Below are 18,553 nucleotides of genomic sequence, written 5' to 3'. Positions count from 1 at the left end.
GCTCATGAGGCAAATTAAAAGTAATTGGGATTAGTTGTGTGTTTCATTAGGGAGAAAGCCCCAGATCCAGAGAGTGGTGTGCAGCCTGCCTGAAAAGTGAAGGCATTTCTGTGTAGTCTGGTAAGAAGTTGCTGGAGAGTGAGGGTTGCCATAGCAATACTGAACAATTTTAAACAGCTAATACTTCCTACACAGCTGAATGGAGTGGGCTGAGGAGTGGAATCTGAAATCATCCTCAGCATAGCTAAGTTAAATTCAACTGCATTTATTAAATGTGCACTTATGTCACACTGGCTATTCCACAGGCCCTCAAAGCACTGCACTAGAGTAACGTGCTGTCTGATACAGCAGCACTCAGAGGCAGGCACACTGAAATGGAGTGATGACAGCTGAGTGCTGCAACACAAGATGATTGAAACCTCAGTGAAGGACCAAGTATAACAGGAAGAAAACTTCCGTGTGATGCTGTGTCCATTTAGAAGAGATAAGGACTGGGATTTTGACAGTCTCTTGCAGTCAGGCATCACTGTAAACTGCATGTTACAGATGGCTGGAAAAAAAAGCAACAAAGAAATTCCTAAGTAAACTGATACAGTGGGTATTTTAGAGAAAGCGATGGCACTTATACATTTTATTTCTTGATCCATCCTGCAGCAATCATTTTCCAGTGAAAACTGTTTGGTATTGAAAGCTTTTAGAAGGTATAAAGAGAGAGAAGGGGCATGGTGCTCCCTTCCCTAGCACATCTGTAAGAAGCCAACTTACCATGCAAACTTCATGTTTGACACATTTATTTCGAGCTTTTCTGTTCTGTTTGTAGTTGTTGTGAATTTGTTAATTGAAATGTGGATCAGGAAGAAATTTTAGGGAAGGGTGAAAGGAAACTGCTTTGCTTCAGACAGCTGCTAGGAGGATTTGGGAGGTAGGAGGGGAAGGCAGGTAAGAGCAGAGAAACTGAGGAAATGTCAAGAGAAGTAAGGAGATGCAATTCATCAAAATCAAAAGTTACTGTTTAATGGTTACTAATTCACTTTTTCCCCCATGAATTTGTCTAGTTCCTTTGTGCACCTCATTTTAGTTTGGCATCCACAGCTTCTCATGGTAGTGACTTTTATACTTAAACTGCCAATATATAAGTACCCTTTCCTTCTTGAGACATAAAATCTGGTCATTTTATTCTATCCCTCTATTTCTTGACATTTGGAAATGCTTCTCAGGTCTTTGAAGGTAAAGATTCTGTTTAGGCTCTTGTATATCTTATAATCTGATGTGTCCTGAGAGAGAATAGCTTTCCTTCTTAAAAGAGTAACAAATACCCTTTATCCAATTTTTTCCTATGAGCATGTCCAAAATACTCCAAATATTTAAGTTCAGCTTTGCGCCACCTTATGCCTTGCTGATGTGTTCAGGTACAGAGTCATTATTTCAGGCACAGAAGAGTTAGTAGGCTCAAAAGTTTCACAACAAGCACATTATTGTTCCAAAGTAAGTTTGTTATGAAATCACACTGTCTCCAGTGCTGACAGAGGCTATTTCATTTTTGCTGAATACTGTGCAGAGTAATGAATCCAGCTATAGAGTGGCAAAGTTACATTATACAGTCACCCAAGGGGGTTCTTCTTGTCCTTGTTGTGCATATAGAAATGTGCAGTCTAGCAAGTAACTTGTATGTGGCTGCACATTTTATTTTTCCTCTAAACACTTTGCTGTCAAAACGTATCTGTCCTGTTACATGGAGGAACTGTGCCTCAAGTTGTAACTAAATATCTTTTAATAGGGATATGCTGTCTTAAATGCATCTTTTAATTATTATTTTGAGTTTTAAAGCCTCTCTCTCCCCTCCTTTTTTTTTTTTTTTTTTTTTTTTTTAAATACTCTGCTTTTGCTATCATATGATGTCTTATAGGCACTGCCCACCACTTTAAGCACAGACATGCACATGGCTAGCTGGATGCTTTTCTAATCAGCAGCAGCTGTGTTCATTTGTAAACTGACATGCCTTCATGGCTGGGCCTGATTGTTGGTGACTTTCAATAGAAATCCAGTTTTTGTAAACCACAGGTTTCTGCATTGTTGTCCATACACAGTAGTATAATTTTCCATGTCCCCAATCACAATGGATCTCTACCTTATTTTTTTGCCTGTCTTCTCCATTTAATGTCATTTTTTAAAAGACATTTTTAGTTTTTTAATTGTGGTTTTCCTTTGAAATAGTTTCATGATTGACGCGTCACAGAAATGGTTTTTTTAATAGTCTGAGCATCTTTGCCTTGATGATCCCCCTAATGGTTATAACAGAGATGGATAAGGAAACAAGCTGTCAACAGGTCTGAAATCTTTGCCATCTGAGTAGATTCAGTTCCCCTGCTTTCTCTCTGAATTTGCCAGGAGTGAGATATTCTGAAATTACTACAAAGAAATGTATGTAAATATAAAAGATACGTAAGAAGTAAATAAGAGGCATCTCTCCTGTTCCTGACTTGAAGGAATAATTCTAGAGACAGTTAGCTCTAGCTCCTCATTTTTACCCTTCTGATCCCCTAACAGCTGTATTTTCTCAAACAAATGAATAGCGTTTCCAGCCCTCCTAAATTTCAGAGGAATTTAGAGTAATTGGAGACATTGTTTCAGAGGATTAGGCAGCCAAACTGTTTTGATTTCCAATAAGATAGAAATCCTTAGGGATAAATGGTCACCACAGTATTAGCAGAGACCTCTTTTTAGTTTTGCTTCCCCCATTCCCACTCATATCTTGAGGTATAAGTCAGCAACAGGGAATAATATTGTCTCACTGGCTTACCTTCGTTCTGCTCCTGTTTGTGCTTTCTCGCTCTGCAGTACTGAGGCATATTAAACCAACAAGAATTAACACTCCTCTAGTCACCTCCTCCAAATCCTCCCTTCCCTGCCATGTCCCCACAAAGACAGCCTGGGGGCTAAGCAGAGAGCAACAGAACTTTACAACGTGCAGGAGACGTCTACAGAAATTTAGCAACATCCCCTCAGAAGCACAGCAGCAGAACACAGAAGTACGAGGATGGCTTTAGAAAGTGACTGTGAACATCTGCTGCTAAGCTAGCCCAGATGCCTGGGCCCCAGTGTCAATTATCTAAGTTTATGCTATAGTCCAGGCATGTCACAGATCCCTTTTGAAAGTGGTTCTTCAGTTCCTAAGTAATGTCAGAGTTTTAGTAACTTTATGATCTCAGCCGACTTGCTTTTGCCCAAATCTGGAAGAATCACTCCAGATGGGTCAATGATGAAACACTGTTTTTTGCAGAGAAAGCTCCATGACGGTTGTCTCAATTCTGCTCCATAAGCTCTATTTTAAAGTTATTATAAAGCAGGGAAGCCAAGAACACCAATTTCTTATGTAATACCTTATAGATTTCCTGGTTCTGAAAGACTGCAAGGAAATGACAGCCACTTGCAGACGTATCCCATTAGGAAGTTTAGCTGAAAATTACATACAGTTTTATACATTTCTTGCTGTTGCATCCCCCAGAATGAGGACAGGTAATAGAATCTTTGCTTCTTATTTATGAGTTCTCCTGTGAGAACTCAAATAGGAGAGATCCCTTTTAATAATGTGTTTGGCACAGTTCTGAGAAAAGCCTCACTAAAAAATTTAGATAATACTTCCTCTCCCCCACAGCCCTACCACTATGAACAAAAACACAGAGAAAGGAGGGCAGAATGGAAAAGATGTGGAAAGAAAGGGTCCTTTGCAAGGCGCATTCAAGAAATAAAATAACACATTTATATTTTATAACGCGGTCCCCAATCACCAAAGAAAAAGCATAAAATTAAGCAATTCCCTATAAGCATTCTGTATGATAGCACTGCTTTAATAATTAAAGCATAACTCTTTTTTGAAAGAATTTGATGTGCAGCTCCCTCCTTCCTTTCAAATGTACTGCTCTAACTGAATGGCTGAGCTTCATATAAAGCAGTCCCATAGTATAGTAGCAACTCTGTTTTTACTTTTGTAAAACTTCAGTTTGCTTCTTTTCCTCTTTCTCTTATCACCTTCAGTTTCATGAGATGATCTGACTGACCACCCCTGACAGTCGCAGTCCAAATCTCATGGCATTTTCCACAAGCACAAAGCCAAGTGAGAGGGAAGTCAAGTGAAAGTTCCCAGAATTTCCTTACATGACTGCTCTTTTTATATCTAGATCACATGGAAAAGCAGACACTTTAAATGTACATTTTCTGTGCATGAGAGTTTGTGCACTCAGATCCCATTCCAAATGATAGGAACAGCAATTGTATCTCTGCTATCCCATTTTTAAAATGCATATGTGAACTGCAGTTGAAAGGCTAGCACAGAAAGTTTCTCTGCTACAAATGGATCTGCTGGTCTGGCACTGTCTGGACTTTTGGAAATGCCTGTTGTCACATTAGTTGTTTATGAAGCTTTTTCTATATTGATTTGAAAGCTGCCTATTTAGTGCTCTCTTATGTCCAGATGTTGGAACTGGTGCCAAGGGTGCATGGGGCTGGCTGCAGAGGGCACATGAACTGATTTGGTCAAAACTCTTGCCAGCATCTGTGACTTCATTTATATGGAACAACAAAAGGTCCCTCCAGGTGCAAAATGCCCCAAGCCCTTCTGTGAAGGGCTCTTGCTTTGGCTTCCTGACAAAAGCCCATACTGCTAAGTGCAGTTTCCTAGGTATAAGGAGGAAAACCTACAAGAACAGCCTCACTGAAAGCAGGGGGCCATTTTGGGTTACAGTTTGGGGCCTCTGATGAATCCAAAGCCTAGTTTCTCTGAAAGCCTATAAGAAAACCTGTAGCTCTAGGGGGCAAATAGGGATTGGTTAAGGGCAGAGATTTCTATTATTTAATCAAGTGAGCAGTCATAGACAAACACTGCAGTGAAAATATTTTCTGAGATTGCTTGTAAGCCTTCTTGGGCAACTGTTTGTTTGCTAGTGACAGAAACAGAAAAGCCATATTCAGTTAAAGCTTCGTAAAGCACAGCTGGGTAGGAAAACACAAAGAGTATGAGTGAATAATCAGTGTTTTATGACCATCTCTAATTAACTAATCATGACTTCACCAGAAAACAATACTTACAAGAATGTGGCAAATGTTATAATACATACAAAGGAACTAATTTTCTCAGTGAAAATAAACACATCTTCTTAAGAATATAAACACCTGTCAGTCTTTTAACTGCCACACCAGGAACGCTAATTTTCAAATGATATTTTAACTCTATGGATTTGCTGTAGAGCAAAACAGAAAAACAGTGTTTTCTGGGGAAAAACAATCACTTTTGTGATGATGTGGGTGGGAAAGAAAACTTCCTTAATTTGAGGAGGTGAAGAAGTCACCTCCTCAGATCGTTTATTTTTAAGACATTGTCTCTGAAAAACTGGGAAGGTACCCAGTAACTTCATATGTTTTCTGTTAGGCTTTCTAAGCAACCAAAGAAGGAGCCTTGGGAGCTGATATGGAATGTGAAGTGCAGAAATTCATGCAGCTTCTCCTGTATTTATATAAAGCAAGAGCCAGGATCATTGGTTGAAAGACTGCCACTGAGACCACTGATCACTTGACTGGCACTGAGTCCTAAACGGTAAGCAGGCTATAATGTAGAAAAGCAGAATCATGTCCCTTTTGAAGAGGCTGCACAGAAAAATAATAATAATAAAAAAAAAAAGTAGATGTCACCCTTTTTTCACTTCTTTTCTTTGTACTGCTTTGATTTTCCATCTAAGGAATAGGAAGTGCACCTGAATTCTTTGCTGTTCCTGGCTACAGCTCTTGGGATTTTTCATGTATTGGAAAAACTATATTGGGCCATAGATTTCCAAATAGCCTCCTGCCATCCCACAGAAAATTTGAATTGTTATACTTCCCCTGGTCTATCAGAGAAGCCATGATAGTTAATGAATATAGTAAAGATTTTTCTAAAGAGTTTCTTTTTTTTTTCTTTTTTTTTTAATAATCTCTCTTTCATGCCTTCTGAAAATGAAATATGATGCAGTGAGACTGAATCCAGCATGAAGTAGTTTGATAACATTTCCATCTAGGGTACTAGCTGTTTTTAAGACCTATTATTTCATATTTCACTGAGTCAATCACTTTTGTCTACCCTAAGCTCACAAGTTGAAAATTGGAAATGTAATCCATCCAGTAAGTGAACTAATAAGGGAAGGAGAACCCGTAGGAAAAATCTCAGAGTAAATGCACGTTTCTATGTTTTCTATTAAGTCTTTTCCTGGCTCTCATCTGAATTTGTACTGAGGAGTGATTGGGTTTGAGTGTGAATCTACAGTGTCCTCATATGTACGCTTCCCCTGTGTTGCTGAAAGAAAATAGGATGCATCACGGTACGGATGGCCTGGCCCCAGCCCTGCCATGTGATCAGCACAGCTTTCCAAGAGGGCTGGCATGCCTCATAGCTCCTGTCTCATTTCCTCTTTTTTAAAAAATGATGCCACTGCTATTCAGACAAGCTTCTCCTTTCACAAAAAGAAAATAAAACAACTGCTGAAGACTTTGAATTTTTCTACATAATGTTGATATTTTTAAATTTAGGTGTATTGTTGTTCATGTCTAATGTAATAGTGTGTTCCCCCTTTCTTTCATATTGTTAGAGTGTGATTTTGTAGTTCATTTCTCTTTTATGGAGAACCAGTTTTTCAGTTTAGACTGAGGCTCCTTTTGCACACAAAATGGTCTCAGAGTGTTCAGGACTCGTAAGGGTAGTAGGAGTAAATAAGGGAAAAAATGGTGGTAAGTTCCTGGCTCTTGCTAGAAGATCTTAAGATACAAACCGTGGTTATGTAGGTTTGGCATATTGAAGGTTTATGATGTTAGACAGTAGCTCTCCAAAGAACCATGTATCCTATTCCTGAACCCAAGGAAGAAATGTCTGCATTTGTTTTTCTTCTCAAAGCATTTTACCAGATACTTACTCTGGCTACATAATAACTAACTCAACTATTTTATTTTAAAACTCTTGGTATTTTAATTTAGAAAACAGTAACCAAAGCACAAAGAATTTTTAACAGAAACTCAAAAGGGGTAAAAAGTGGAGAATACAAAAAAGAAATATATTGAAAATCCTGTATGCAGAAGCACAGCTGTATTCACTGTTGTACTTCACTGCTGCTAAGGTAAGTGGCACATTCAGTACCAGGCTCTTTGAGATCTACTTTTACAGAGATTGAAACAGAGGAAGAGATGTTATTCTAGAGGCTGATTATGGCAAAATAAGGAAAAATATGGGGCTACTTAATTACTTCATGTCAACTATAGTGCTTCTGTCAAAACTATAACAATCATTGTCACAATAATTTTGAGGAGAATTAAATTTGGGACATGGGTTCTTGCCTAGGATGTCAGAAAGACCCTTTTTTTTTTAAAAAAAAAAAAATTATTTATTTATTTATATATATATATATATCTTGGCTATTTTTTTTCTATTTTGGATATGATTCCTTCAGTTACCTAACCTCTACTAGTCCTTTAGCTCTCTGGTGCAAAATAACCCCGCAGGATGCAATTGTTTTCTTCTTTTAAATCTCAGGCAGTCTAATTAGCGTGCAGGAATCCAGCACAATCCTAATAAGATGATATGGTAATGTCCTGCCAGGTTACACCACTGCATTGCTGCTTCAGCTTTAGCTTCCCAAATCACCTTGAGTCCCTGATTTAGTGATAATATAAGCCCTGAAGTCAAAAGGTTTGCTGAGGTTAGATCTTCCACAGTGAGAAAAGTTCTCAAGTAATTTGACTTCTTATGCAAGTGTCACTGGGGTAAGTTGGATTGTTATTCCCTTGGATTCACAGAGGTATGGAAAGTCCTCTTTTTTTTTTTTTTTTTTTTTTTTAGAGGCATTCAGAGTTAAATGGTCTCCTTCTGGTTCTGTGAAGAGCTTTTACATTTCAGCAGTCATACCATTATAATGAGTCAACCAACAGACCATCTGGTCCTGTATTTGATCTCTGGTAATGGCCAGTACCAGATGCTTCACAGGGCAGAGCAGCAGAATCCACAGCCAAATAACCAGCCAACAAGGGAAGTTTTTTTCAGCTCTTGTCAATTAGTGGCTCATTCATGCCTTATAAAATAAGCATTTGTTATTTTTAATACTTTTTGTTATCCGATAATCTTAATTTTACAGTTGTTCTGTACTATTTTTTATGAGTTAAAAGAAATTTGCTATAGAGTATAGGACATTACTAGTAATACAGTTAATTCATTATTTGTTCCATAGGCTGTCCTGTTCTTCAGCTGTGACTTGCTATTTCACCCTAGCTCAGTGGGGCTTTGTTCTTGTAGAGACAGGAGTAGAAACTTGAAAAAATCTTAATGAATATCACAGCTGGATGTACAAGGGGTGCAGTTGAGCAGGCCCTGCTTAGATGCAGGGGCAGAGACAATAACATTGAATCCTAATTCAGGATTATTGAGTACATATAATATTTTGGATCCCAAAAGCTCTGTACATCTCAGCTTGGGAGATGAAGGACTGATACTTACGTTAGAACCTTTTGATGCTAATGCACTATCTAATAGTAGTTTCTTATTTGCAGTATTCGCAGGGATAAAAAGAAAAAAGAACAGACTGAGCTTATTTCAAGCTGTCGCTTCCAGCAGATGTGTTACCATGTACTGTATTGGCCAGTCAGTGGGATGTTCTCAGTTAGTAATGATTTGTATATTCTTAATCATATCACTTATCCTTTGTTTTCCTTTTGATGACAAGAAGTTGAACCATTGTGCCTTGTGAGACAAAATTTGGTGCCCTGATTCCCTCTGTCCTCAAGGATTGTCCCAGAACTTCTGAATTTGTGTATCTCACAATTATTTAGCATGCGGGAGATGGGCATAGCTGTGTAACTTTACCTTTATAACTAAGCTATGTGTCAGTGAGGCTCAGTGATCAGGAACTGAAACAATGGCTAAAATCTCATGTATCCTTCCCAGGAAGCTGTCTGCCTCCTTGGCTCACTTTAAAAATGACGCAGGCTCTCAGCCTTTTGGTCCTGCTCATTCTTCAAATGTTTTGATCTGCCTTTTCCTACCTGTGCTATCTTCTAATTTTGCTGTTCAGAAACAGTTATAACAGTGAAAAGGACTTTTATTTTTTCCTTTCTTTTTCTTTTTTCTTTCTTTCTTTCTTTTTTTTTTTTTTAAAGATAAATTATCCAAGAAAGAAAGATTCACAAATCAGAGCTGCCATCTAGCCAGAAGAGCGCTACAGAAAATTAATTAATAGATGGAAGGAGAATGCAGAAGAACATGATTTTACTTTGAGTGCAGTGAGCCAGTGCATTTATGACAGAATTGCTTTGCAGCTACCTTAGGGACCGCAATGTAAAAAATAATCTTATGCATGAGACAAGCAATAGAGGAAAAGACTGCATTTCACTGGAAGTTAAGTGCAAAGTCCTGAAGAGTAATTTTGTCAAGTGTATGGGAAAGCTAATTAAATCAAATAGCTGTGAAGTCTCACTGCTTCTTCATGGCAGAGATGCAATTGATTTGTTTTCAAATGGACCTGTGTATGTCAATAGATCAAAATTTCATATATGGCCTAGAAAATGATGAACTGTTTGAGCAGGCTTAATGCATTATGCTGTACTGTATGGATGCAAATTTAGGAGGCTTGAGAGGCTTGTGGCTTACAGGTGTAGATTGGTTCTTAGATAACTGAATATGCAAATGCTACCTCTGATTGATAAGTTATAAGGTGATATCTAGGATCATTTATTTTGAACCCTTTGTGATATAGGTATATAAGTATCTGCCACTAAGTAGAACTCTCTCAGGTTAAACAGAAATGGTGCGGGAATTACATATTTTCCTCTTTGCTAAAGGAAAAGGTATCTTTGTTTTCAGTTCCATTTCATAAAAACGTACCAGCAACTTTTACAAATCACATCAAGCTGAGGGAGGGGGGAAGAAATGAGTAAAAAAATAATCTCTTTCCAGTGCTAATATTTACTGTGGCTTCAAAAGACAATTGATTCTTGCTATGATTAACTGCAAGAAATCCTAACACAGCAAAAAAAGGCCAATGATAAATTGACACAAGGAAGGGAACTGAATGAAAGGAATAGGTTTTCAATATAAGCAAAAACTAAAGCATGGCCTTAAGTGACCAGATGGCTGAAGGGATTAACAATGCTATATGGTCTTTTCACCTTCCTCCTGTCCCCTCCTCTTCCAGCAGCAAGTTCAAATATCTGAGTTAATAATGTAAGGATTCAGACAAATTTAGCTGAAAGAGTCTTCATCAGCAACAGGCAGCATGTTGAAAGTTGTCACTATCTCATAGCACTATCTCTGTGAGAAGAATTATATGTTAGATTTGTGCACTTTTGTTGTTGTTGTTGTTGTTGATGATGATGAAATGTTTGTTTTACATTGAAAGCCTTCAGTTTTCTTTCAGACTCTTTTAAAAACATCATTATGCATATGTCCATTTTGTAAACTTTGGAACAAAACATTGTTCTGAAATAAAAGCATTGTCATTTAAAAACCTCTACAAATGTCACATTTTAAACATACTAGTTTCACAGAGGAGCAGACATGCATACTAGAAAAGCACCATCATGAGGGGTAATAAGTAAAAATTCTTTAGGAAATCTTAACTGACTATATACTACTGAAGATAACTTTTTAAGTCATTTATTGAGGATATGAGCTAGAAGGTGGGTTTTATCTGTAGTACTTGCTAAGTAAATATATAGACTTAAATCCTTGTCTTGAGTGCTGTAGGTTTTCTGTGTTTCAAGAGCATGAAAAGCAATAATCAGAGCCATTGGTCATATTCTACATTGAAATTAATAATACTGACTGTAGTAAAATATATACATATACATATACATACATACATACATACACACACACACACGCACACACACACACATATATATATATATTTGAGGAGAAGAAAAGTAAGGCAAAAAGGTACTGGAGCCTGTAAATGAATCTCTTACTACAGTACCATCTGTTCCTGTGTGTCACTTTTTAAATTCCAAAAATACATCTGCAGCTTGGAATTTCAGATGGTCAGACTGCTGACTTTTAGCTATAGACTTAAATTCTCTTTCTTTTCTTCAATAGAAGTAATAATTTAGCCTTTATGCAAGATAAATGCAGAACATAAAAATGCTAGTTGAGTTTAATGATCTGATTTTCTGCTCAGCTTTGATAAAACTGTTTTTCTCCTTCTACTTTGTTACTTCCTTTCTGATGCCTTTTTTTTTCTTTTTCCCCCCACCAAATACATGATTTCAGATGCTAAAATACATATTTTCTTATATGTTCAGGCAAACTCTTAATGTTACATCAATTTTCTTTCACAGATTTTGACCTTTCAAGAAAATATGTTGGCCCTTCTGAAGTTACGAGCAAAATTTGCTGTGATTTCAACAGAGAAGAGGTTACCCTCAGGGATATCATTGTGGTAAGGCCGTAATATTCCCAGTGAGCTCAGAGTGGGACCATATTGCCTGTAATTCCACACTGGTTTTGGTCTGACCTAGTAGTACTTGCTATTACTCTCTGGAATGTTATGTCTCTGATAGCAGTACTTAGGCACTAGCTGCACAGTGATATTTGGGTACAGTAGCACATGGGAAGGACAAAGTCTGGGCTGGTAATCTCCACTGACTGCCATAAGCCACAAACTAACATTGTTTAGGTTGCAACTTGGTAGCAGATATATGCTGTCCCTTTCCTTACTTCCAAAGATATATGTGATACCACTGCAGCCTTAAGTTGGAATGGGTAGAGACCTGCAAATCTGTTCAACTCTAGGGCACATGGACAATCCATCCTTACTTAGCTACAGCATCCATTATGAAGAGTCAAGGTGCTTGCACCTCTTAGAAACTTGAAAACCAAGACAGGTAGTTTGACTGTCTTGCCTATTCAAATTTATGCCATCCCATTTATATTAAGTAAGAAAGGGGATTTGCAGTCTTAGCAGTTTTACAGTATGTTTACTGTGGTAGCTTTGGCGGAAGTATAAGCCTGCATTTCTTATTCAGACAAAACTGCTATAAGTTCATTGAATGCAGTTAATCAATAGAAACTAATCATGCTGACACCAAATTCATGACGATTTCTTTATGTTTATACATTGTTTGGAAAAAAATAAAATGGGTCACACACTGGCACACAGAGAGTTATCAGCCCCAGACTCATGACTTCATTGCTTCTGCTTTCTCTGGTTAATGTGGCTTCCTTTGGCTCTCCAAAGGCCATATACTATTTTCTCTTTACTTAAAGTCTTGGTTCAGACATGGGAGTAGTCTATTGATCTTCAGCCATTTTAAAATTCCTTAAATATATTGCATTCCGTGATGTGTCTGCAGTGTGTAGTGATGCAGTCTGGAAGTTGCAGTGTTGGTATCTACATTCATTGAAGTTTATTGTAGACAAAATATTTCTACGTAAGCTATTTTATGAAGTGCACAACATAAAGCAGTGGACTCTAAACATGATTGTACATATGGCAAAAATACTTCTTTTTCATAAAAATCCATTCCTTCAGTGAGTACTGTCATTGTATCAAAACATATTTGAATCATAATAATATCTCTAGGGAAAAGACTCTTCAAAACTATATGTAACCAACAGTAAGTGCAAAATTCAGCCCCACAAGTTCAGCATCAAGATCCTGTGTGTCAGACTTAGTTTAAGCCTTCATAGTTGGGACAATTTTATAGTCCTTCTCAGATGACAATAAAATTCAAACCAGACTATAGAAACGTGCAAATGTTATTGTTAGTCTGTCTTTCAGCTTTGGTCTCATAAAACACATTTGAAACTGCAGATTTTCGGTAGGAAGGCTTTCAGACTGCCGGCCATTCAGGGCCACGGGAGATAGAATGGTGGTGGGAGGACCAGCCTTTTCAGAGGTGGGCACAGGCCATGTAAACAGATGTGGCTGCAGTGAATGGGCCAGCCTGAATAGCGACATTGTTCCTCGCCTCCAGCGCTCTGAGCAGGCAGCAGCACAAGTCACACTTGCAGATGAGAGCTTAAAGTCTGCCTGTTACCGCTGTTGGGGCGGGGGTGGGGGTGGAGGGAGGTGAACAACCAGCACCAAGCCTGGCTTCGTTTAAATTTTATTAAGTCAATCAAATATCACGGACATTACCCCTCAGAGCCATTTCTGAGGCATTCCTGAGCAATATTTATTATAATAGTGGTTTTTTTCGGGTTTTTTGTTTTTGTTTTTTTTTTTTTTTTTCTGTGTATAGCAGAGCTCATTTAAAGTAAGACACCATCAAAGCCACTTCAAGAGGAACTTTTGCTTTTTTAAATTGATGTTGTAGTTTATTTTGGAAACTAGCTCATTTTCCATTGTCTGTGACTCATGATGGGCCTATAAATAGCAGCTTTAATACATACATGGATACATAATGCTGCTCAATAGCTGTACATTAAGTGCATTCCAAGAAGGAAGACTGGAGAGATACTGTAAACAGATTTTGTATAATGATATACACCCTGCATTCAGTAACATCTTCTGGACTGATTGTAGGGAGACAATTCAAACGTGTTGACAGAAATTCAGCTTGAAACTTTCATGCCTCTGCTGAGTTATTATACACATGTTCATTGATTTATTTCATAGGAAACTGTTATTGTTGAAAACTTGTAAAGGTCACATATACCAGTATTTGGAAGCTTGCCCAGGTTCCTTTAAATAACCCCAGGGACACTGAGTTTTGTGATTTCTGAGGCCTTTCTGGGGAAGAGACAGCAGTAGAAATGCAGCTCTAGTTTGAGAGTTTAACTAGCATTTCAGTAACAGCTCAGTAAGAAATTTCTTCATAAATACATACCACTGCATTCTGGTGCACAGGAGTGGTGGTTTTTCCTTTCCCCTAGTAATGAAAAACGGTTGTGGGAAATATGTTTCAGATGCATGCAGCCTTCCATTTTGTTAAGTTTATGTGTAGAGATTATGCCCCTATTTTGTAGACTTTTGTGCTATCTGGAGCATGCCAAACATCTCCAAAACAGAAAAAGAAGCAAAATAGGAGGGAGAAGAGGAATGCATGATTTTTAAGTGCCAGTTTCCATTTGTCTCACATTCAAAAATTATGTGTAGTACTTCTGTAGCAGCTAAATGAGGACATATGTTAGGTCTATTAATACTAATTTTTCAACCTCAAAGTCCTTTGTCTGTCTCAACAGCAGCTACAGTATTCTAGGAAAGCAAAATAAACCCAGAAGACAGCATGCTTTAAATGCTTTTTCAGTGTTGCTCTGAAAGTTTGCTGCAAACGTGTAGACAAAGGCAGTGTAGAGGAGTGTGTTTGATTCCATTTATTTTTGGATTAGCACTTGGTTGTTTGTTTTTCAGTGTGCTCTTAAAGCCTGTTTGATTTTTTTTTCTTTTTCTTTTGGTAGTATGATTCTATCTCAAAAAGAGTGATAGGGAGTAAATAAAGTGGCCTGATTTAATTTCTTGTTCTGCCACGCACTGACTTTGTGTCTCAGGTCATTAATGGATATAATAGGATTTTGGCATGAAACTGGGGAGAGGGAGGGCAGGGGATGAGCCGCAGAGAGAACTGCTGCCTTTCTTAACTCGAAAGCAATGTCAGGCCTATCAGCCTTCTCTTTAGTCCTTCCTGACAGAGCTGCAGGCATTTTTCTATACATGAATGTGTCTCATGCATTCATGAGGCTTTTTGACGCCACAACCTCTTTTGTTAAGAGGTAGATCACTGCTCTACCCTTCTCCCAGCTGCCATATGGTGCCGTGGAAAGAGCCTTTCAAAGAGGGAGTGGGACTGAGGGACTGAGGCAGAGAGAAGAAAGAAATCGAACTGCAGCAGATGAAATTGATTTATTTTCAGAGCAAAGGGGGCAAGTGACTGCGACTGGTGGAGAGAGGGGATGCTTCAGAATAGAAAACCATCGCCCAAGCAGGCAACCAGGCTGTTCGGATGACAGCCACGCTGTGATTGTTCTCCACACAGAGCCCTTGAAAATAAACATGTGCATTTTTGTTATCTTAGTAATGCTATCTGAGAATGACTTACAGCCCTGATGCCTCAACGTCGGACCTCAGCAACTTCATTTCAGCTTGCAATTTTAACTTTTTTTTTTTTTTTTTTTTTTTTGAGAATATAATCTCTCTGTAGTACCACATGTGCATAACTGTCAAACGTTAGTCTGACAACCTTGGAAGTTTCTGAAAGATATCTGTCCTCAGCATGACATTTAGAGAAGTAGTCCTTAAAGGAAAACACCACTTGATAATTTCTTCTGTTAAATGTGAGCAAATCCACTAAAATCAGTTGTGTTTGTTCAGACCTACAGGATATTACCTTGTTTTACCAGGTGACCTTTATTCTTCTCTAGAATATTAAGACCACATCAATTTTATTTTATTTTTACATATATATGTAGATTTTTTCCACTAATATTTTATTTTGCTTCAAAAGTAAGCCTGCTTTACATCTGCCTGCAGTTGGTTTTACTTCCAGAAAAAGGAAGGCAATGAATGCAAGTTGGAATTGTAATAATTTTCTTTTGGAGATTATTTGAATTTTGAGGCAAGTTGAACTTCAGTTTTGATGTCAGTGTGGATAAGAAAAATATGTGTAAGCACGAACTTTTCAACTGCATTCAGGAAAACTTCTGATTAAGCTGAATGAAATCGCTATTCTTATTCCAAGAAAACTTGCTGAATCTCTGTCATTATTTTCATACCTTTGTAGGTCAAAACTAAAATACTAAAATATGGAGAATACACAGAAAGGGTGTCATCAACAAAGGTGTAGAACTTATGGAATTTTTTGTTTTTAACTCATTTGCTGTCTGTGTTCCCTGACCTACTTAAGGAGACTCATGGGAGCTGTAGTTCACGGGATATGCAAGAGAGCTGGGGAGATCAAAGATCTGGACCATTTCCACAGGAAGAGAAGATAATAGAGAGAGAAACAATGAGAAGGTTATGGTATAAGTTTGCAAAATTGTGATTGGCATGGTAGCTAGGGAAGCATTATTCTCTGTTTCTCAGTGAAAGTACTGGAAGACGCCCAGTATCAATTTAAAATAGAAGTTTTGAAGTGAGTGAAGGAAAACTTTTTTTTCACACTATGCATAGTTAAATAGAAGCTCTCATTGCTGCAGGAAATTCTGAAGTCAAAACATATAAATGGATTTAAAACAACGGACTGAAGTATTCATTTGAAGATGCATAACGTAGATCTTACGCACAGTGCTCTGAATGCAGTCCCTAGATCGGGAAGTCCCAGAAATCGCACATTTTTGGGAGTTGAAACAATAAGCCAGAAGAAATAATTAACCTCTAATTTTATTTTATTTTTTTTCTTTTTGCCTCTTCTACTAACACTGTCAGAAGCACAAATGTGTACTAAATTAACGTTTTATCTGACCCATTGTAATTATTCTTTTGTTCATATAAGATATTAATCATTTCCATTAAGCTGGGCTCTGTCCTTACTCCATTTATCCTGTCAGATACCATTCATGTGTTTACTTCCATATTTCAGTTTTGATTTTTAACTAGAAAAAAGATGTTGATGCATTTGGGAGATTTACCAGACAGGATAGACCTGTCAAAAGGAAAAACTCAAATCTACATTTCCCAGGAAACACGATGGGAAGCCCAATTGGCTTTTGAAAGAGGTTGAATGGGCTCCAAGCAGAATATTACTCTTCTGAAAAATCAACTGCTTGGCTTGGATATAAGCCAAGATGATTTCTATTATAGACAGATTCATTTTGAATTAAAAACAAAACAAAACACATTTTTGTTACAGAATAAACTATTGCATAAAGACTGGATTTTTTTATTCCCCCAAATGTGCTGGTCAGTTTCTTGATTGTTGTAAATTTCTTTCTTTAAGACCTCAAAATAGCAACCAGGTTTACTAATCACCTAAATATGGTTTTAATCCCTGCTTCTGAGACAGTATTCTGTATGTTTGGTTTGTTTCAACTTGGAGGTAGATCTTCTCTTTCAAGGTTTGGCACTATATGGTAGAGCTGACAAATGAGGAAAGTAGGCAATGCCAAAATAAGAGGCATAGCTCTTGGAACAACTAGAAGCAGTGGAGTGCAAAGCCAATGACTGAAGAACCCAGGAGAGCTGTACTGCCCCTAGATGCATTCCTGTGCTCTCAGCTAACATTGCCACTCTGGGAGCTCCTGGGACTGTCCTGTGATTTCCATTCATCTCTTTCACACATATATGGCATGATGTAACAGCAGCGTGCTTCATTGTGTGAGGGACTGACAGAAAAAGAGAGTCACTGTTGTTTTTGGTGATTCGTGTTGGTAGGATCTCGCTGTGTTGTCAGTGCCCAGTGTAGTGGGCAGTCCCAGCTGTCTGGTCCCTCCCTCTGTTGGTGTGTGTGCTCAGCCTGAAGCACAGCAATAAAGAAAGGTTGCTTTTTAAATGCCCCAAACAGCACAGCAGATGTGTTGGGACAGACCACAGAGGTCCACTGGAACCCTGCAATACTTGGTGCAGTGAAACAGGATTGTCCTTTCACCCTATTCCCTGAACAGTGTAGATGGAGAAATGCCAGTCTAAATTCCTTTGGCTTAGATTCAGCAGTGCCTTTGAGTAAGAGTCAGTAAAGCTTGTTTTAAGTTAATGATTGTGCTACACGCAGTCCTCATGGAGAACATGTGCAAGGGATCATGTTCCCCTTTTATGCATATGTCAGCCCTTGAGAAAAGCAGAATGAGATGAATAAAACCACTTCATCAAGATTATTTCTGAGAATTTTCCAGTGAGTCATCCAAGTTTCATATCTTTAAGAATTTAAACGATTATATGGTTGTGTTTTGCTTTCTACAAATAAATATGTATGCAAATGAAGAAAAGGAAGGAAAATATAATTATTTTTTTTTTCTTAGTTGATGGTGGTCACAAAAGAGCTATTGTGTTGCTTGTTTGTTGTTGCATTTTTTTTGTCTTTGTTTTCCCTTCCTAGGAGTGATTCACATTGTCGAGACACTGAAAGTACTAATCCCCTTAAAAAATGCTGCTGCTTTTTGAAAAGAGAAAAACAGCATCTGGGCTAAATTCTGACCTTGCATTAAAAATCATTGTTAGTTACAAAGATGTTTATTCAGTATTCTTCTCCACTACCTATTATTACAGTAGGAAAAGAAAAGCAAGTTTACATAAAAGAGCAGATAAGTTATATGTTTTTCTTCTTTTTTTATTTGTATTGTCATTATGTGTTCTTTAGAGAGAAAGAAATACTGAACTTGGAGGACACCGGTGACCCATCTGTCTCAGGACTGTTTATTGGAAATGCCATAGGGAAGGGCATGAAAACCCACATACTTCCAGCAGATGAGTCCTCTCAGCTCCATGGTATACAGAACTGTGGTCCTAGCTCTTTTAATACTGGGCAGGTATGTACACCCTTCTAGTCTACTTGGTGACCTGTTGACCATCAGTTGGTTGTATACTCAAATCTACTGATCCCTTTAGAAAGGAAGATGAAAGAATACAAGTAAAATGCAAGAATATATTCTTATCATATCTTTAAAACAATGCCTTAC

General features: G+C 37.9%; 1 long non-coding RNA gene across 3 annotated transcripts in view; it reads left to right on the top strand.

Moving 5' to 3' along the window:
• The window catches only part of LOC107313110, an 87,485-nt gene that overhangs the window by 37,169 nt on the left and 31,763 nt on the right, over positions 1-18,553 (top strand). For all 3 annotated transcript variants that reach the window (XR_004306963.1, XR_004306965.1, XR_004306964.1), the window contains exons 4-5: positions 11,341-11,441; positions 18,235-18,403. This is a non-coding gene — a long non-coding RNA (uncharacterized LOC107313110). The remainder of the gene's footprint in view (positions 1-11,340; positions 11,442-18,234; positions 18,404-18,553) is intronic.

Source organism: Coturnix japonica, chromosome 4, assembly GCF_001577835.2.
Source record: "Coturnix japonica isolate 7356 chromosome 4, Coturnix japonica 2.1, whole genome shotgun sequence".
In the NCBI taxonomy this organism is placed as follows: Eukaryota; Metazoa; Chordata; class Aves; order Galliformes; family Phasianidae; genus Coturnix; species Coturnix japonica.
This window is presented reverse-complemented; position numbering and strand designations above follow the sequence as displayed.